The 21,628-nt window shown below is 43.0% G+C and overlaps 1 protein-coding gene across 2 annotated transcripts in view; it reads right to left on the bottom strand.

Moving 5' to 3' along the window:
* Positions 1 to 21,628, bottom strand: part of SLC1A7 (solute carrier family 1 member 7) — a 1,086,874-nt gene that overhangs the window by 616,017 nt on the left and 449,229 nt on the right. The window lies entirely within an intron of this gene.

Below are 21,628 nucleotides of genomic sequence, written 5' to 3'. Positions count from 1 at the left end.
GTTTATCTATTAGGTAACTAGGTACATCATTGTTTAAGGCTTTGTGAGCCAAAGAGGCCATTTTTAACTGTATTTTATTATAGCTGGAAAGCCACTTGTATTGAAGTCTGATTGAGCCAATGTGAAGTCTTTTGTTCATGCCTAGTGCAGCTCTTAGAGCATTATTTTGCAAAATTTGTAATCTCTGAATGATTGCTTTGTTGACACCACTGTAAAGGGCATTGCAGTAATCTAACCTGGAGAGAATTAATGCTCTGGCCAGGATAATGCAACTTTCATTTGAGAGAAAAGGCTTACCCGCTCTGATAAGCTTACATGTGTGGGCAATGGTAGAGGCTAGAGATTTAACTTGTTTATCAAAGGACATGGTGGAGTCGAGGTAGAAACCAAGGGTTTTTACCTCTTGGATACCTTGATATTATTTCAATCAATGGTAAATGAAGAATATTTATGACCTAGTTTGTTAATGTTAGACTGAGTACCCAGAATTATCAGCTCTGTCATACCTGAGATATGAACATAAAAAGGTCGGCATCCTTCCAGCATATTTAAGTGTAATCTCTAATAAGAAAAGACAGTGTTTTTAAGGTTTATGGTCTTATTTATTGTATGTTCACTCAAATAATGGTAATGTTTTTTCGCGTTTGTATTTTTTAAATGCCTTTAAATCAGGTGGGGATGGGCTTTGAATATGTTATTTTTAATTATTTTCAGGGAGGATAGATAGCAGGATTGTTAGCCCTTTTAATGTGTTCCTCAATAGACTGTATTTTAAATGATGATGTGCTTTCATTTGTTATTATTCAGTACTAGCAGGTGTACCCGTGCTTTGCACGGTAATTCCTAGGGATGAAGCGTGTAAGCTTAAAGTGCCATACCCGTATGTATACGGCTGAAGCATGAAAGCTTCATACTGTTGAGATGACATACATTCATCAACTTCCGTGGGAAGTGAAATTCCTGTAATTATCATGAGAAATTTGACACGATGTGACAAACAATGTCATTGTGGACACTATTGAAGAGGCATGCACAGTTTCCTGACACCCGCATTACTACAAGAGCACCATTATGGGTCACCCACATGACTTCAAAAGTGTGGAATTTTTAGGAACAATGAACTGCTAAAGTTTTCATGAACTGCTGAACATTAGAACAATTAACGTAGAACTATGGCAGAACTATGGCGCAAAGAGCCATAAGCATTGCAAACCACTTAAAGAAAAGAATAAATCTGAAAAAGGTGTATTTTATACTTGTTACATTATACACCATGGGGCCTACCAAGATGCCAAATTTCATGTTTGTAGCATGTTGGAAAGTATGCTGAACGTTTCGAACAGGCACACAGACATTTCCAAGCATTGCAAACTGCAAAAATTTGAAAATGTATATTTTATAGTTGTTACATTGTCTACACCATGGAACTTATCCACATACCACATTTAAGGTTTGTAGCATGTTGGGAAGTATGCAGAACATTTAGAACAGACACACACACACTTATCTAAGCACTTCACCAATGGATCATGCACTTTCTATAACTAGCGCCTAGATGCCTCAGGGCTTTGTGCACTGAATTAAATGCAAAATAATAATAATAATTGCAGACCGCAAACATTTGAAAATGTATATTTTACACTTCTTACATTGTCTACGCCATGGAACCTACCCACATTCCACATTTAAGGCTTGTAGCATGTTGGGAAGTATGCTGAACATTTCGAATAGACACACACACATAACCAAGCATTGCAGACTAGTTTTAAAAAAACGCTTTAAAAATAAGCAATTAGAAACATGTATATTTTATACTTTTTACATTGTCTATACCATGGAACCTACCCACATGCCGAATTTCAGCTTTGTAGCATGTTGGGCAGTATGCTGAACAATTCGAATAGACACTCACATATCCACAAATTTCCCTTTTTATATATATTTATATATATATATATATATATATATATATATATATATATATATATATATATATATATATATATATATATATTTGCAGAAAAGGAGAAATGTTCGGGGTCTCTCCCAGGAGGACGGCACACACGGAAGACACAACGCCGGGAAAATATTCCTCAAATAAAGTTGCCAAGCACAGAGTCAGTTCCTTAAAGTATCCAGATTTATTTAGACATGTAGTCAAAAGAGAAAAGAAAGCACGGTACAACACGTTTCGTAGCGCTCCCGCTCCTTGATCATGTACAAAGGCTTGATTGTACAGTGACTTAAAACAAACATCCTCAGTCTCTATGGTTCTCTTCGCCCCTTGTTCCTTTACCCTTTCTACTAATCGGGTCAGAAACAAGTGTTTTGAAGGCAGTGAAATGCAGAGGCTATTTTATAACAGATTACATTAGTATAGGAAGGACTGTCCACAATACTTTCTACAATATACACTCATTGTAAAAAAGAAATACATGTGGTGTATTTCTTGTTCTGACTAGCTGTTCGCTATTTCTGAGCTCGGAATTGATTTTATATAAGAGAAATGAGGCAATGTAGCACCTAGGGCTAGAGCAATCTACTAACAGAAGCTTTGGATGCTATCAAAGGTAATTTTACCAATATACCATGCCAATTGCATTTAAAGTCTCGGTTTGTCGATCATAATCGAAAACTCTTTTGCATCTAAGATTAATAAAAGCATATCCGTATTGTTAAAGTTTTGATGTCATATAATTTGAATAACCATAAAGTGCAAGGGGTTAAGAACATTTCCAAAGTGCCAAGCACTATCAGCTAAAGTGCAAAGTGCATATTATTCATAGCTGCAACATGTATTAGATGTTTTTTAACTAAAGTGCAACGAGCCGATATTGAAAAGCAGCCATTGTTGTTTTGAGGTATCTAATACTTCACAATAAAGTGCATAATGCAGAATAACTCTAATTGATCAGAAGTATGGTTGGCATCCTCATTCAGGATTCTTCAATCTCCAAGTATGACTGAGGCATGCCTATTTCTGCAAGTGATACTTGCTGAGTGACAATAATTTGAACAATTAAGGTGCACAGTACATTCTGTTATAACGACAATTTTTCCACATTCCTGGACAAAAGGTTACATTGCAATGGAGCGTTTGTAATCCTGTAGAGCAGTTATTTTTAAGCAATAAATTGCTGTAACTATAAAGTGCATAGTGCATAAAAGTTTGGATGCATTCGATAAGGTGCTGTTGGATCTCTTCTCTCATACTATGAATTCAACACAGAAACGATAGGAAAGGCTGTATGCTTTTGTTAGAAAAGACAACGGGAGGGGAGGACTGAGAATAATTAAAATGTAAACAATATAACAAAATCTACATGGGAGTGCTCTGTCTAGTGCATATTTGATGAGACAATAATGCATGAGAATTACACCACCTAATGAGGATTGGTGATCTGGATGTATCCCATAGAATAAAGAATTCTCGTTAAAGTGATCAGGCTAAAAGGGGAAAAAAGTTTATCTTCATTATTCTACGTCCCCAGAAATGTATAAAGCTCTTCATCAAGATTATGTCCCTTAGGTTTTTTTGTTTCAAAATATAAGATAAACTTAGTCTCCCTTTGGTGCAGTTCAAGTTCCCAGTTGACCCCACGAGGATCTTCTTTGATATGATGTAATCTGAAAAATCTTCAACTCTCAAGCTTGCCCTTATGCACATCTCTGAAATGTCCCGCCATTGGGTAAGATGGATCAAACTTTTTTATAGCTCTCATGTGTTGTAAAATTCTGAGCTTCAATTTACCAATTGTACTTCCTATGTACCAAAGGTTACACAAACACATGAGGTCATATACGACCAATTCTGTGTTGCACATAATTTTCGTTTTTTAATTCCACCTTATTGCCTAATGAGGGATGTGGATAGTTAGTCCTGTTGAGGGCATGTTTACATGCTTTGCACTTTGTGCATTTGAAAAAAACAGTGGTGTTCATATTTAGACATGGAAAAGTGTTTAGGATTTTGGTTGCCAGGGGCATGAAACTGCTTACCAATGAGTCTTTGATGGATGCTGATTTTCTAAATGTTATATTGACGCGTTCCTCTAGGAATGATGACAAGCCTTCATCTGATTGTAGCACATGCCAGTGTCGGTGCAAGATCTTACATATAATATTAGAGTGGGTACCATATGGGAGGATTAATCTGGTTTCATTGTTCTTTTCCAGTTCCTTTGGCATTCTGTTGGATAGTAACAGAGAGGTCCGGTTCAAGTTACGGGCTTTCAGATAGGCTCTCTCTAGAATAGCTTTTGAATATTAATGTTTGATGAAATTCATTGCAATGTATATGCATTCTTTATCGAAGCATTCCAATTTAGTGCAATTTCGTTGAATCTTCACCAAATCGCCATATGGTATGCTCCACTTAAGCAGCGTCGGATGATTACTGGTAGCAAAAGGCAGCATTATGGAGCTAGTCGGTTTCTGATGAAGTTCAGTTATGATTTCTTCTTGGTCCGATTTGCACATACATCCAGGAAAATGACTGACTCTCTACTCTGCATCTGTGTAAATTTTAAGTTGAGACTGTTCACATTCAAAATGTGCACAAAATTAAGCCAGTCTTTTTCTTCTCCATTCTAAAGGACCAATAGATCGTCAATAAATCTTAGCCATAGGACAACCTGATTTGTGTATTGGATATTGTCCTCCGTCCACACCATAAACTTTTCCCACCAACCCATTGTCAGATCTGAGTAGGAAGGAGTATTTGTGTAATATTGTAAAGGTATGTTATGTAACATAAACAATTAATACACATTTTTAAAAAGAGAAGGTGCAAAGGAAGAAGAAAGGGTAGAAGAACGGAGCAAGGACATTTTTGAAGTAAAATAGTTGGCAAAATCTGTTGCAGAAGGAGGAGAGGAAGATGAAGTATCAGGAGAACAAGGAGAGAGAATATGATTCAAGCTTTGAAAGAGACGGCAAGGATGAGAAGCAAGAGAAGCGAAGAGAGAGTGAAAATACTGTTGCTTAGTAGAGAGAATATGTGAATCATAAGTAGAATGGAGAGAAGAAAGGGAGGATAAGTCCGTTGTTAAACCAGAATTGTGCCAGCGCCGCTCATCCGGACGAAGTGAACAGCGAGTGGACTGACAAATGCTTCTATAAGTGTCTGAATGATATGGTCACAAGGTTCCGAATGAAATCCACTACAAGTATCTGAATGATATGCAATACAAGTGTCAGAATAACAGGAGAAAGGAAGAGTCAGTCCCTTAAAAAGGACGCTTTTCCCTCTTGAGCCAAAGGCTTCCTCAAAATACTAGTCAGCCTCACCAAAGTTCCAGCAAACAGTTAAAAATAAGCCAGAACAAGTGATAGTTGCAAAACAAAATGCTCTGAATTTCCACTAAGTCTTAACAGATGGAAAAGTCAAAGCATAATGTTTATCCCTCAGGGAAGGTGCTGCTGGGCCTCCCAGGGTCATAATGGCGGGGTTCTTCCAGTCCACTAATGAGTCTGTAAACCTGTATATACTGCAGAACAATGGCTATTGGGCAGCCCAGTGCTGCAGGGTCCTCCTGCTGGCTGCCTCCTAAGCAGTTTCGGCGTGGCAGTCCTCTGACACTCCAGCGAAGACCACAAGCTAGGCTGGGTTTCAGGTTGGCACGACAGCATAGGTTTATTGAGCCCTGATGGGGTTAAAAAACAGGCATGTCGCTAGTCTCCCATGTCTTTCCCTGGAACATTGTTTGTTTGTTTGTTTGTTTATTTATTTGATAATGCCTGCCAAACCCTTAGGTAGCCGGGCACACCAGTACACACAAGAAGTCTTAAGCTTAAATTACAGTGTTTGGCAAAAATAGATACCACATATAGGCAAGAATATGTACAGCGATAAATACAAAGGAAAAATATATACAGATACAGGGCATATTTTAGGATGTCCAAGGCACACTAGCAAGTTTATCAATATAGGCCATAAATAAGCAGGTTTATGACTCAGTCTAGTAAGTCCGTGTGTCATAAGGGCCTGGTAGGTGGTGGTGCATGCCCAGTGACCTAGATAGGAGAGTTGTTCATGGATGCAGAGGGTTCGAAGTGGGCCAAGTGTGGAGGGCTTAGTGTAAGTCAGGTTATGTGTCGTTTGCGCTTAACCATTTGAGTATTTTGTGTCTGAATATAGGGTAAGGTTGTTCAAATCTGAGGTCAATAGGTAACTTGTTCCAGCATTGAGCAGCTTTGACAGGAAAGCTGGTTCCTCCCGCAGTTGAGCGTTTGAACCTGGGAGTCTCTAATTTGAAGGTGTTGGTGGATCTCATGGGGCCAGTGGATGTTTTCCTGTTAATTTTTTCCACCAGATACGGTGGGGCTAGGTTGTTAAGGCACTTCGATGTGAGGGAGGCTGTTTTGAGGAGGATTCTGTCTGTTATCGTCAACCAGTTTACCTCCTTCCTGAATTTAGTAATGTGCTCTCTGTGAGGGATGTCTAATGCTGCTCTAAGGGCATTGTTCTGAAATCTTCGAATTTTGTCTGTGATGTATTTATTGGCTCCTGAGTACAGGGCGTTACAGTAATCTAGTCTGGACAAGATGAGAGCATTGGCTAAGGTGTTACAACTAGTGCTGGAGAGGTAAGGTCTAGAAGCACGGATGAGTTTACAAGTGTACGTAGAGGAGGAGGCGAGGGAGTTAACTTGCTTCTTAAGAGTGAGGGAGGAGTCTACGTAGAATCCAAGGGTTTTAACCACAGACATCACCTTGATTGGGTTGTTATCAATGCTGAAGGATGTGTAGTGTGGTCTTAATTTTTGGATGTTAGTTTCAGAGCCTAAAATTAGTATCTCGTTTTATCGTCATTTAGGCAGAGGCCATGGGATGCCATCCATGCCTGAATGAGGGTGTATATCTTGTTCACCAAGGCTGAGTCTGCATTGAAGTTGCCTGAAAGGGGTATGATGATCTGGGTGTCGTCTGCATAGTTTGTGTAGATGACACCCAGTCTGTCCAACTTGTCAAACAGAGGCTTGGTGAAGATGTTGTACATAGTGGGGGAGACACAAGATCCCTGTGGGACACCACAAGTTATGTTAATGGGGTCTGCAGAGTCTGTTGTGGAGAAGACTCGCATGGTGCGATTCGCTAAGAAAGATTGGACCCAAGCTGTGGCATTTCCGGAGAAGTTGGCGGCTGATTTGAGGTGGTTGCATAAAACTGCATGGTCCACCAAGTGGAAAGCTGCCGACAAATCCAGTAGGAGGAGTAAGGCTAATTTTCCATTGTCCTTTAGTTCCTGAATTTGTGTTTTGAGGTCTAGCAGAGCTGTTTCTGTGCTATGGAGTGGACGGAAGCCAGAGTGTCATGAGCCTAGCAGGTGGTTGGCTTCCAGGTAGTCCTGGATTTGTATGTAGGCGGCTCTATCTAGGATTTTAAGTAGGAATGGCACGGTGGTGATAGGTCTATAGTTGGTGGGGATGGTAGGGTCCAAGGTTTGTTTTTTTAGTAGAGGGAGGACCCAGGATTCTTTTAGGTTAGTGGGTACAGTGTTTGACTTAAAGGAGGAATTTATAAGTTTGGAAATAAAGGGAGCTAGGTCTCTTGCTGCGTCCTTTATTATTTGTGCTGGACAGCAGTCACCTTTGCAGTTTGAGGGTTTGAGGGAGAGTATTATTTTTTCTGTGTCAATTATGGATATAGTCTTGAATTTGAAGGGTGTGGTTGTCCTATTCTCCTGCGGTTGAGGTATTTGATGGTCCGAAGGTGGCAATGTGGCCTTTCTTTTCTCGCAATTTTGCATTGAAGAGAAGAGATTTTATTTGATAGGGCGTTTTGTATATTGGTGCACCATTCTTTGTTTTTAGGGGCGTTGTCTACCGGTTGAATTGGGGATTCCAGTTTGCGGAGGATGGCGAATAACTCTTTAGCATTAGAATTAGCTTTCGCAATCCTGTCATTGAAGATGTTCTTCTTAGTTTTAATTATTTCTTTTTTGTAGAGTTTGGCAAATTCAATTATGATCTTTTTTTATTTTAAGAAGGTGAGTGGCGCCAAATGGATTGGAGTTTTCTTTTTTGTAATCTTAGATATTTGAGATGGAGTGTAATCCAGATGTTTAAGTGGGCTTCCTGTTTAGCTTTACGTAGTTTGGCTGGAGCAATTGCGTCTAGTGCTTTAGTCATGGCATCATTGAAAGTATTTACTAGAGAGTCAGGATTGTTACTTTCCGATCGAGAGATGGGTGGAAGGAGAAGAGGGATAAGGTTTTCAGCAGTTATATCCTTCTTACTTCTGGTCATGAGAGGGAGTGCCATGTTGTTAGTCTTAGGGCTAAGAAGATCTAGTGTGGCAGAAAAGGTTATTTGGGAGTGATCAGTCCAGGTTTGTGGGACAATATCGGTAATGCTAATATTACAATTCAGTTCAAATACCCAATCGAGGTTCCTTCCTTTGATGTGGGAAGGAGAGAGGACTTTCTGGTCAAGACCGTGGTCCTCTAGCAGGGCTGCAACTGACTCTGCATGTTTATTATCAGTATCATTAAAGCCGAGATTGAAGTCTCCCATCAGTAGGGTTTGGGAGTGGTCTTTCGTGTTGTTAGCTATCATACTGGATAGATAATCTTTGAAGGTGCCTAATGGGCCAGGGGCTCTGTATAACAAGTGGATAGATAACATACGGTTATTGGACAGGGACATTTTAGCTGCAACTATTTCACAGGATGAGTAGGAGACTGGTGTGACAAGTCTAATGGGATGGATAGATTTAAAGATGATGGCTCACCACCTCTGGCATTAGGTCGGTCAGCTCTGAGGATATGATAGCTATCGGGCACTGCTAGCATTAGAGTTGGTCCCGCAGCCTCGTGGAGCCAGGTCTCAGTTATGGCCAATAGGTCCAGGTTGTCATTGTTTATTATGTCAGCAATTTCAGAAGCATGGGCTACCATTGATCTCGCGTTGATAAGGGATCCTGTTAGCATTAAGGAGCTAGTAGGTTTGGTTGTTAGAGTAGTTTTGGGTAGATTGGGTGATAAAGTATCTTGAATTAGGTGAGTCTTAGTGGGAGTTTGATCGCTGTTGTGGGTCGACTGCTTGACTATTCAATGAGAGTTCTTTGGCTGGGTATTGGTGCATCTGGCTGTCCTGCCCTGTCTTCTCTTGGGCCACCCTTCCTGCCCCACAGTATAATTGGGCTGTCTCGTTCCCCCTCTGGCATGCTCAATCTCCATTAAATCAACATGGTTCTCATAGATCTTCCTGTCTCCTCCGCCTGGTAGATTCACTCTTCCTCCCTCCTTCTCAGTCTGTTTTTTGAAGGTCTGTGCCTCTCCCCATCTGTAGGCTTTCAACCCTTCATTGCCTGTCTTTCCTCTCCTCTCAACAACCTATTGTCTTTAAATACCTTGACTTTTTTTCTCCCAAATGGTAGCCTCATCTCTAGCCTCTCTTCTACTATTTCCCCTATGTTTTCCACTCTGGAATCTACCGCCACCTCTTCTTTAACCCATTAAGTGCTACAGATTAGTATGCAGTCCTGAATTTAGATAAGGTTAATTAAGGTACCTCACACATCTGCAGATAATGGATAAACAATTCCCTGATGCTCCCTCTCAAAGATTTTTCCTTCGGTCTCTTCACAACAACCATGCTCTGCCTCTCTTATAATATTCTCTCCCTCCTGTACTCCCATCCTCTCTTCCTCTATCTATGTGTCTCCCTTCATCTCTGTCTTAAGGAAGTATCTGTTTGTGACTGTAGTTGCACTTATGAAAGCTCTCTCCCTATCCTTGACCCTAACACTGCCTCACTTTACAAATCAGCATCTCCATTGCAAACCAGATCTATTCCCCCTTGTCTACAAATTCCCCCCCCCCAAAAGCATATATACTTTTCTGTAGGTATTCGGACTGTTGGTTTTCCTTACAACCACAATGTTTCTGAATGACTTTCTCCTTCTATCCCCAACTCCAATGTTCCTTCTTTTCCTACTTAAACAAACTTCTTCCAAATCAGACCTATTCATTTCCTCACAAAATCATCCCCATTCTCAAACTTCATTAAAATACCCATGAAAGGGTCCAACTTTCCCAACACTTAGTTTTGCGTAGTCACACACCAATATCTGTTGCAAAGGCTCTTTCTTTGGCCTTATATTTTTGCCACGTCCTCATGTTTGGAGTCTCCTAGGATCATCAATATTCTTGCTGGCAGCTCTCCTATGGACTGACAATCCCTGCTTCGGCTGGCTGCTTTTTAAAGGTCAGTTTATCATCTCCTAGGGTGTTGTATAGCAGCAACGGTTGCAAATGGGACTCAGTAGATGGCCTGCTCCCTAACTGAGCCATGTTCCCAGGGTCATGAGTTGTGTCAGTGAGCCATCCTAAGGCAATATAGAAGCCGGTGGTCATTTGGTTTAATTTTTGGCTTCCATAGTGATAGGAGCTGTGGTCTGGCAGCTTGCCATATTCGTGAGCTATTTTTAATATTGTTATAGTTTTGGTAATTTTGAAGTTCTCTCATGAATTCACAGATCTTTTGCACTGTTCGACGACCCTGAAAAAGTCTGGAATCTCATAATTCAGATATGCAAATCCTCCAAACATTTAATATTGTGCCTTTCGGGGAGTCTGCAAGTTGGGGACCACCTTATAATTCCTTGACCTGCATCATGTGGTGCTCCTAAGTCTAACGTACTGGAACGATGCCACACCAGGCAGTCCTGGGAGTCTGTGGCACAATATGCACTTCTTCGAGGAGCTTGGGAGGACCCCTCATTTTGTGTTATGTTACTAACTTTAATCTTAATGAAAGCCCTACACTGGCCCTCGATAAGAATCACATGGTGGTTAGACGTTCATATCTTCCATGCAACGTGCTATATGAATTATGATGTTTGCTTAACTTTTTTTGGGCCTGGACTGCGCAGATGACTGTGGCTTTACAAACTCAACACATAACACACTGCACAAAGACCTGATGTGGCACCAGGCTGATCCAGGCAAAATTGATACAAATGTTTCTGAGCTGGGCAGGCTAATGCAACATCGCCCCGCTGGCACTCAGGTGCCAACTGCTAGTTTACTAGCTCAGTGTGCCCACTGCCTCAGTGCCAGACCACGAAGTCAGGGTGAGAGAGAGAGGCAGTATCAGCCATTAGACTGAGGCAGAAAAGGACTAAGCCGTATTCAGCCGCAGAACAGCGAACATTAACTCATCCTCGAGTTGAAAGTAAAACATCACACATTTCGAACCCTGGATTGGCTGAGCTGAGCATCCCTTACACTTGGTAAGTGTTCAAGGGGAAATGACGGGACACAATCAAATACTCTGGGGCTTCTCATGGGACCATGTTTTTCTCTACAGTATGGTTATCATTGATTTTACTTACTTAACATGTGTTTCTCCCAGGATCTCCCTACTCACACAGCTTGTCATGTGGTCAAATACCATCTTGCTTTAAAAGCTCCCCTCTAATTTAGAGGAGAGCTTTTAAAGCAAGATGGTTTAGAACAGAATGTGCTGAAGTAGTTAGATCCTAACCGCTCAACTTGATTGGACTGGGAAAGTGCAAGGAGAGTAATGCTGATGGATTCAGGGAAGAGGGATCATGGGAAGGGGTGGACAGATAGCAGACCATGGGGAGCGTCAGCGATTGCAAAGGGGATGAGGAGTGATGTCGACAGGCTATACATTTATACAAGGAGGTACATGGGGAAATAGACTGTGCACCTCGTCTTCTGTAGCTACCTCTCCAGAGAGAGGACAAGTCCTGAATATACATGAATACAGATCTCGTCATCTCAAGCAGATCATTCGCTGCATAGACCTAGCATCCAATGCCCCTCAAAGAGGTCATGATCAGGTCAACGCAGCAATCTCAAAGCAAGGCCTCCAGGAAGAAACCAAGAAGCACAGTGCTGGTCAATCTCTGACTTAAATATTTCAAAGGGTGAATGTTGAGTTAGGCATCCCCATGCAATTCTCCTGAATGCATCAAATCCTAATTACGGGTGGTGTTGATATGGATTTCGATACCTTTGCAAATTCCTAAACCCCATGTTCCTGACACGAGCTTCGAATCCATTAAGTCTCATACAGAGGATGTTTTGTGTTAAATCTTGTGTTCCTTTACAGTCTTATTGGACCTATCCGCAATTTGAGGTGAAAAGTGTGTATACTTACTCTGATCCACTGAGCTCATCCTGCATTGCAGCCACAATGCTCCATGTCCCTGTGCACCCATTTCAGTCCACCCTGCTGTGGAGGGAGAGTCTTTGTATTCCTGTGGCAGTAATCTGGACCATCCAGTCTGAGAGATGGTGTGCAGGTAAACATGTACTAATTCCAGAGGTCTGTACTGTTTTGACAGGTTCTCTGTCATAAGAGTAAGAATGTTCTGTAACACTTCCACCTGGATTCCTTCTGCCTCTAAGCCATGTAATAATTTGGGCTGTTGTTTTCCATTGTAATGATACTCAATTAATAGGCCTTAGGTGACGGTGAGGTACTGAGTTGGCCTTGCCAGGCTTTGAACCTGTGTCCTGTTGGCTATAACACAATTCTAAGGCAAGCATTTAACTTAACCACCTATCTTATACACATAATCACCAGAAATCATAATTTCTGTGTGTGACTAGTTCTATTTCCCTTGAGTAAATTCTGAGACAGACTTAATTCCTACAGACAAAGATCCCAACTCCTGGAGAGAATACCCAGGCCCATTCTTTCCTCATGTGGAAGACCCTCCATCCCTGCATGAACCCATATTTTCTTTGGTTAACAATTTTCCCATCTGTGTGAACCCACCTTTTGTACAGTTGACCTTTTTTTTCATTGTCCTTATTACATGTGGCTTGTTGTATGTCCCAGTTTGACGAAACAGACCAGGTTGTTCCTCTGAGTGGCATGTTTTATTTCAAAAGAGACTAGAATTTGGCATCGTTTATATCAAAAGAGACTAGAATATGCCATGTTTTATATCAAAAGAGACTAGAATGCATTCCCTCTGTTAATCTCATTAATCCGTTCTTGATCAGTATGATGTTTTTATTGTTCATTGCATTGCAATTGTGCGTCATTTATCCTGGGCAGATTTGGTAGAGATAAGTCTTGAGCTTGCCTTAGGCTTCCCATTTGAAAGCTAGATGTACTTGACCGGTCTCTGATTATGGTTGGTTGAATAGGATATTGTGGAAACTGAGCTTGAGTCATTAAATGTACAGCCATGCTCCCATTTTGTTCCTCATAGGTTCTCAATTTCTAACTAAATCCATAGAACTCATCCTTCATTCCCATCCAATGTGTCTGTCTCTGGTGAATCGCCTAAAACCACAAATGCCACAGGTAACTAGCTATTTATACAGGAGTCACACACCAGAACCAATTCTTTGTATAGGTGATTGTCTTGCCACCTCTTTCTTAATCATCACAACCCATTCTTCCAGCATAAAAATAAGATTGTATTTGGATAGTGCATACTGGTGCAGTTTCAAATTTGTAGACATCTTTTTTGCCTCCCTTTTTATCCCTAGAGCCCATTATTTTGGCATGTATCTGATTCTTTGACCATAGGCGAAGAGCCCAATCCATCCTTTCTACAGTTGACAGGCTTGCGGTCCAGGTGTGAATCCCAAGAATCCCTACTTCCTCTGAAGGAAATGCTTTTCTTGTCCATGAACAGACACACAGAATCCCTTCTTCCTACAGGGAAACTATTCTCTTTTCCTCTATGAATCTGTAGAGACCTGACAATTCTCCGGAACCCCTTATTTCAATGGGCAAATCAGTGTTACCCTCCCTTGCTATGAGCAATTTAATGCCCAAAACCTAACATTTGAAATGCAGTGTTTTGTCCCTAGGTCGTGACAAACCTCCTCCATTGGCAAACTGCTAGAGTCTGCTAATCCTTTGGGTGACAGTACACGTGGCTTGATGAATCGCCTTAGCTCATGCTATCCAAGCGTAAAAGTGGATCTCAAAAACTCAACCTTCCAGGTGACAGGACCTTCATTCGTTTCTGCAGGCTGCAAACATGTTGTCACTGTACACGTCTAATTTACTTTTCAATGGTGATTGGGCAGTAACTTTGTGAAGTAATGCTGCTAAATCGCTCCAATACCGCACTCCTAAATGTGCAACATTTGTCACCCCACAACATGTCAATGGTAGTTGCTCCCCTGCCCCAGAAGACAATACAGAGATGATTTTAAAGCTGTATTTCTATGGGCCTCTGTTGAAAAATGAGCCTTTCAAGGGGGGCAATTACTTGGGGGTTAGGCCAGGCATAGCACCTGAAAAACATTAGGCATCTATCAGAAGACGACACGATTGACAGACTGAACAGCGGCAGCCTAGGTGATGTATAGTATGGTAAGGTGGAATTGCTGTGAAACCCCCTCATGGTTTGGAATAAGAGAAAATGATTGCTTCACAGGGTGTGGCTTATTTGCGAACCCCATAGGGAGATGTCCCCTTAGATAGGACTAGCGTGTATCAGTTAATGTACATATTCTAGAGCCTGGCCGGGTACTCCAGGTATTAAACAAGGGTTCATCTGCCCCTTCCTGAGATCCCTGAATTGCAAATTGAAGGTGCCCCTCATGGTGCCCCTTACGAGTGCTCTTGAAGTGTTCATGTTTCTGTGAACTTCTGTGACCATATAACTATGGTAGGTGCTCATTTAGTGTGCCCGTTTAGTACTACCCTGTCCGATGGTTGGCTGTGTATGCTCTCAGGGGGGAGAGGTTAATTTCTTGAGGAAAGAGTAGTAGATGTGTGTATGTTCCTTTTTTGGGAATCCACCCACTTTGCGCTACTTTATGTGCCTGCACAGTTTGAGAACAAGACATTATTAATGACCATGCAGGTATTCTGGTTATCATTATACAGATGCCACTCCTGTTCTTAAGGGACACCTACCAGCCACACTCGCACCTATGCAATGGGACGTGGGGGTGCGGGCCCCTGTAAGTGCCGATCATTTCAGGTTATATTGGAATCTCCATGAACTCAGGTGACTATTGCTGTGCCGCTCTCCTGATACCTACCAGTAGCACCCATAGCTAGGTATCTGACTATGTAAAATAATCTAACAGCACAATATGCAAGTCTATGCAAAAAGGACGAGCATACTCGTCCTTGGCACTTAAGGGATTAACTATGGGATGGCATCTTGGTGGGTGAGAGTAGGTCCGCTTGGCAAGTGTCTCATGCTGAGAAGAGCTATTTGGGAATTCCCTTCATGAGCAAAATCTTCAGTTCTTTCCAGAACTATGGGAGAGTTGGAGCAATATGGACGTGGCTTTGGCTGGTATTCCAGAGTGTCGGCGTATAACATGAGAAGGCCTGTCTCTTGGTTTTTTCCTTCCCCCATTTTACAATGGTGCTTTGCTTGTTATAGCTTGGTAGGTGATTCAAGCCTCCTTTAAGATAATCATGTATATTACAGGAGGCCAGTGCTCCTTTAGGATGGGATAGATATAGTGGTATTTCTTTATGACCGCTGTTAATCTGGCGCTGGCTTGTTGTACGGCTTTGTGTGGGTCAAGGATTATGATGGGGACGTTAACCCATGCTAGGATTGATTTATTTATTGGATATTTGTAAGGCGACTATACAACAAATGATGTTTCAATGTGCCACAAGACAAGGAAAGGGGGTTGGGGGACAAGGGAGAGAGATAACAATAACGGTCCTACTAGGCCTTGTGACATTCGGATCGTGCAAGTGCAGTTACAAGAAGTGCGAGGGAGCAGGGGGAGTGCCAGTCTGCGAAGTGCTAGGATGGGAAGGGAAGTGCAGGGTAAAGTGGGGAGAGTGCAAGTGAATTGGGGCTGGAAGAGGACTAGGCAAGTGCTAAGGAGAGGACAAGAGGGCAAGTGCCAGGGATTGCATGGGGTGCAGGTGAGGGTCCACATGCTAAGTGCGAGGAGAGGGGTGGACTGGGCAGAGGGGCCTGGTGCCCAGTAGAACTCCGAGGGAACCAGGTAATCAGTCACTGTGGCAAACAGGAGTGTTTGATTTTGCACAACGGTTTTAGTTGTTGTTACCAAGTCTCTGGCCTTTTCTGGAGACATGATGTTCAAAGTAAAGGTTGAAGTCAATAATGAAGCTAGTGATTTTGCACTTGGTGATAGTTTGGGTGAGAACACTTTGAGGTTCCTGTTTGCAAGTCATGATTGGATATTTGTTGGACAGGTAGTATCCCCAATAATTCTGGTGAGGTTGTGTTTTGGTATAACTTTATTATCCAGGACTGAATGAAATGCAGGGTTTCAGAAATTAAATGCAAAACTTTATTATCCAGGACTGAATGAAATGCAGGGTTTCAGAAATTAAATGCAAAACTTTATTATCCAGGACTGAATGAAATGCAGAGTTTCAGAAATTAGATGTCTTCTGTGCAGTTGACTTTTAGATACAACTGTGTGTCATTTGCACATTGATGCACAGATATTTCTGGGTTACTGAGAAGACTTCATAGAGGCTCAAGGTGGAGATTGAGGTTGCTACTCAATGTATGCACAGTGAAAGGAGAACAATTGAGTCCGTGCTATCGGGATGCGAACTTCCAAACTGCTGTCTGGCTCCAGGTCTGAAGCAAGCGCATAACTCATTGTGCTCTTCCCAGGTTTCTGGGTGCCAAACCAGAACTTGCGCAATATCAGGGATTGACAGTGGGCAGTCTATCAGTAGCTTGCTACAATGATGCTTACTCGATTTTTTGGTAGAAGGCCAAGCTAAAGGTTTGCTTCAAAAGTGATGGGAAGTTTCAGTTAAACAGCATGTTTCAAGTATTCAAGAAATAAAACACGTTAAAGCTCATTTTACAAATGAGCGTAAATTGCCCAGAGGGGACAATTTACATTTGCACTTAGGTACAGCAGGTCCCTTCCAGGCAATTTCAGTCATTTGCACTGGTGTGCAGGCAAGAGGGCTAGGGGATCCAGCTTATCATTGGTCCCCGGACAACCCTCCGTCCCCCCAGCTACATCGATAGTTTGGAAGATGTTCAGCAGTTCAAATTTCATGATCTTACCGCCATGAGGGAGACTCCTCTCCTGACAAAGATCGTGCAAGATACTTGCTGCCAAGGCACTGTGCTCATGTCGAGTTCCTTGGTTGTTGGCTGGCTCAGCTCTAGGCACAGTCTGTTTCAAATCCCACCACTGCCAGGAGTGTGACGGACTGGATTCTGCCTTGCAGCAGTACACGTATGAGTCGGGGTAAAATGGCCCACTTAGCCCTCACACTTCAACAAACCAAAACCCAACACAATCATAAAGGTAAAACAGGGACAATCAAGAGATATACCTCTTTTGCCTTTTGTGGTAACATGGTACTCTCAAGAGGGGTGTGAAGGTGAACCAGTAGTCACCCAAACAACACAGTATCACTGTCCAAAATAAAGGGAATGTCCAATCAAGGTTTTATAAAAATATAAACACTTTAATAAAACACACCATCTGCAAGTAGAGAGAAAAAAGATTACTGAACAAAAACTCAACTCAAAGGAAAGAACAGAGAAGATGCAACACATTGGAGAAGGTAGTACTCTCAGTGTAGGTCCAGGTGTGGTAGGTAAGGCACTACCATAAAAGGGATAATGGGTTGAAAACAGGCGTGATCGGTGATCGTGACCTAACCTCTCTCTAGGTGCCAATGGACCGTGGGGGCAGTTCAGTGTTACAGTGCCTGGATTCAGTTCTTGGTGGGCTGATGCATCAGATCCGGGTTTGAATGATGATGGAAACTGATCAGGCTCAGTTACGCAGGTAGGTTTATGGAGGCCCTGGCAGCAAGTGGGCATCGAGCAGGGGCAAATGCGGGTGCTCTGTGCAGTCAACAAGTGGTAGTTCAAGTGATGCAGGTCAGGGCATTCCCAAGAATGCTTCACAGTTAGCCAGGCCCAGTCGGGCTTTGGCCGCTGGGAGAGGTTGGCGAGTGACACCCCAGTGGTTCGAGTCGGCGGGGTCATGGTCATAAAGTGGTGATTGAGAGTGCAATGATGTACAGTCAATGAAGTGGCAGCTCTCGGATTAGCTGGGCTAAGCCATGTTTGTAACTCCCGGTTAAAGTCAGCGAGGGACCCTCCAGAGATTCTGCAGTTTCCAATGTTGAGCAGACGCTTTTGGCCTAGCATGTGACATGCTTCGCTAGGATGCAATGCCGTGTCGAGCTGATTTTAGATGCAGTGCAATAGTTCAGCTGGTTGTGGGAATGCAGCCACCAGTACCAGTGCCTTTCCTATTGTTCAGGATGTGGGGAACACGGATCGACCGGTTTGCTGCGGGAGAGCAGGGAGCTTCGGCTGGTCTGGCCCTCCGGCTGCTGTGATTTTTTTGCAAAGTACTCAAGGACCGGGTACTCCAGTTCATTGTCTGCTTTTTTGGCACAGAAGGTACATCACAGAATGGAATTGTTGGTCCTGGTCCACAGCACTGGTCACTCCCACTATTCTCTGCGGGTGGTTAAGGGACAGATCTTCCTTCTGTCTTGGATGGCTCCTTCTTCACCTCTGGCAAAAGGTTTTGGACAGTGCAACAGTCCCAAACGAAGTCCAGATGAGAACCTTTAGAATGTCTCTTTGGCCTTAAAGGATCTTTGAGGAACTGAGGGAATTCTGTAGAAGGGGTGTGAGCCTCCTTCCTTTAAGAGCACAAGCCCTCAGGTGATGGTTCTAAAGATAGTCTGCTTTAGGGGAACAATCCCTGATGCTGATGGGAGTGGACTTTGCTATGTTTGTCTTGCCACCAAAGTTCTTTACTCCAGAGGAAGTGGAGGCGAAAGGAAAGGGAAATAGAGATAGTGAGAAACAAGATGGTGGAAGGCTTCTTCCAGTATCCAGAGCTCTCCTGCCCATCCCACTCCCACCCCCTGTCCTCTTCTACTGGCAACAAAGACCCTTGGATATGCCGCACCTTGGTGTGAGGCTACTCCTCCTGAATAGGTGTGCTCCTTTGATACCCATGTCCAGGACAGCTGCCTGTTGTGTGGCTTTCTTTGAGGGAGGGGCATACCAGACCTCACAAAAAGGATAAAACAAGCTGAGTGTGAGGAATTCGACATCTGCCCAGTGGGAGTGCACTTGCTTGGGCTTTTGACTTTTTAGATCAAATTGAATGATGATAAATCAGCTGCCGGAAAATGTGCAGGGCTAATCCACACGCATTATCCTATGCTCACTGCACGACATATGCATAGACCTGTGGACACTGGGTGCTCTTTTGTTGGACCGTGCAGCTAGATGCAGCGATTAACATAATTAACATACTAATAGAATGTACTTCAACAGGCCCACATGGGGCTTGGATGCATTGGTTAACAAAGGAGACAGGAAGCCCCAACAATCTTTCATATACTGTGTCAACCTGTAGCCAACTCCCACCTCTCAGTATCGTTTGACAGTGAACTATCATGTCTGGGGTTGCATGTTTATAGTAGTCAACCCTGCAGGGGGACCCAATTAATAAGGTACGAGTATGTGGTTTGTAGGAGCCAGAAAGTCTGGTCTCGCTGCATCTTCAAGGGAGACTTGCCACTTTAATTAGGAACCACAGAGAGAGCTATTACCCAGAGAAAATCTTTGATCCACAACAAACAGGAAGATGGGTGGGACTTAGTTTTCACCCCTTTACCTTTTCTGTTGCAAAGCAATCTGGTTATGACTTCAGACATACAGGAGATTGTTGGTGGGGAGCCAGGATGTATTCATTAAGTTAGGCTTAGCCTACACCAATCCCTGTGGTCTATTTGGCTTTAAAAGTGGGCCAAGCCCCTCTTTTGGCAGATCATCGGAAGGTGTCACCGGAAGCAGAAGGAAGAACTCATGATTTAACCCTGGCTCAAGGTACAGTCTGCCTTACATCTTCCGCCAGTGAAGGAAGGCCAGGACCTCCAAGAGGGAAGCAAGAGACCTCCCCTAAACATCTCTCAGGGAACAGAGGGAGATACCGAATCCAGAGGACATTGCAACATTTCCAGAATCGGTACCCAGTCAGCACACAGTGTGACCTGCTAGGCTCTGCAGCAAGCTTCCTAAGTGCAAAGGGCCAGAGAGTCTCTGAACCCGAAACCAAGGACAAGGCAGTTGACTGCAGCACACTCCCCAGCTTCGGGCGGTCCACCTTAAAGGACACAAGCCTAGTGTAGAAGCTAGGAGAAGTGCATCAACAAGCATCTACTGGCGTCCACCTTAAGGGACACATTGGAGCAAGTGGAATCCCTCGAGCTGCAACCGACAGCAATGCCAACAGTTGTTACGCTGCAGTTGCTTAAAAACATATGAGATGTCTTGACCAGTGCTCCAGAACCGCCAACCAGCACTGAGACAACGATTCCTGACCCTGAGCTGCTGTGTAGGCCAGCCTGCAGCCATATATCCAACTTTGCTCGCCGAACTGTTTGCCACCTGATCCTTACAGCTGTCTCCCATCTTGAACTCTATCACAGAAGCTGCAAAGGGACATGAAACTGACTCAACCCTGTTGAGCACCAATAACATCTACAAGTACAAGGAACATTGTCGTTCTGTCCCACTGGTCCTTCTCCGAAAGCCCCTAGAGACATTTTAAGACTCATTGCTCCCTTTGTGCTGAAGTCAAGTATCCGTGAACTGTTTGATTATTTACTATACCGACCACCCTCCTATTAGTATCCAGAGTGCATCCCGTTTCCTTCTTTGAAACTGTCAGTTCTCTGCATTCCTTTACAGGGTGGGTTGTATTTCATAGTGGTGCTAGAACTGTCTGTTGTGATAATAATAAAGTAGATATATTTATACAACCTTGACTGGACAGTCCCTTTTATCATTGGGTAATAATTGTATTTTTGCTGTTTTGCAACTTACCAACAATCCACGACCTTTCGGAGATAAGCCTGCCATTCCTTCCACGTTACCAAAATTGGACAAGGAGGTTTATAATTTGCTTTTTATTCCAATCCTTTTGGATACCTTCTGGTGTACTAGAGGTGTGCAGAAACCGATATTCATCCCTGGACCACTGGTGCCTTTGAAGTTGATTCGTCACACTGGGTCCTCTGGGTTTCTGTCCTGCCGTGTGACAGTATCGGCTCGTCTGACCCGAATACGCAGTCCCTTCCACATCAGAGTTGACTCACAGCTGATACATGTGCAGTATCAATTGATACGTGGTGGCCATGATCATACCTATCGCCATGCACTATGCATATATTTAGGCATAGGTTATTCTTAGAAATGACCCTGCCACCAGCATGAGGTAGTCATGATCACTGCAGTTTATGTACAGGGAACATATCATGGTGCAGTGACTTTGCTGCCGCTGCACGGTCGAGTTGGCATCTTGTGACCTTTGAAGCTATTCTGCGCCACAAGCATAGCGGGTGCTGTGGATCAGGCTACTGATGCATCAGGGCAAAAGTTCACTCTGCGTTTGTCACGGAGTTGTGGCAAAAGCGATCTGGTTAGCAAATTATCTCTTTAGAGAAGGAATTACCCGCATCATTTTTCTTTACTAAAAATTAAAAAAACAGGGCCTTTCACACTTGCCAGATTGCAATTCCTCAAAGCAAACCTCTAGTGGCATTTGCAGTGAGGTTACAAGTAAGAATAAATATGAATATATATTGATATACTCGATTTGCCCCCTGCTGCTGCCTCACCAGTAGGAATTATTATTGATGTGAATTCCCTGGAT

Source organism: Ambystoma mexicanum, chromosome 1q, assembly GCF_040938575.1.
Source record: "Ambystoma mexicanum isolate Mex_15411 chromosome 1q, UKY_AmexF1_1, whole genome shotgun sequence".
NCBI classification, from domain to species: domain Eukaryota; kingdom Metazoa; phylum Chordata; class Amphibia; order Caudata; family Ambystomatidae; genus Ambystoma; species Ambystoma mexicanum.
Note: the sequence above shows the minus strand (reverse complement) of the source record. Positions and strands in the feature narration are given on the sequence as shown.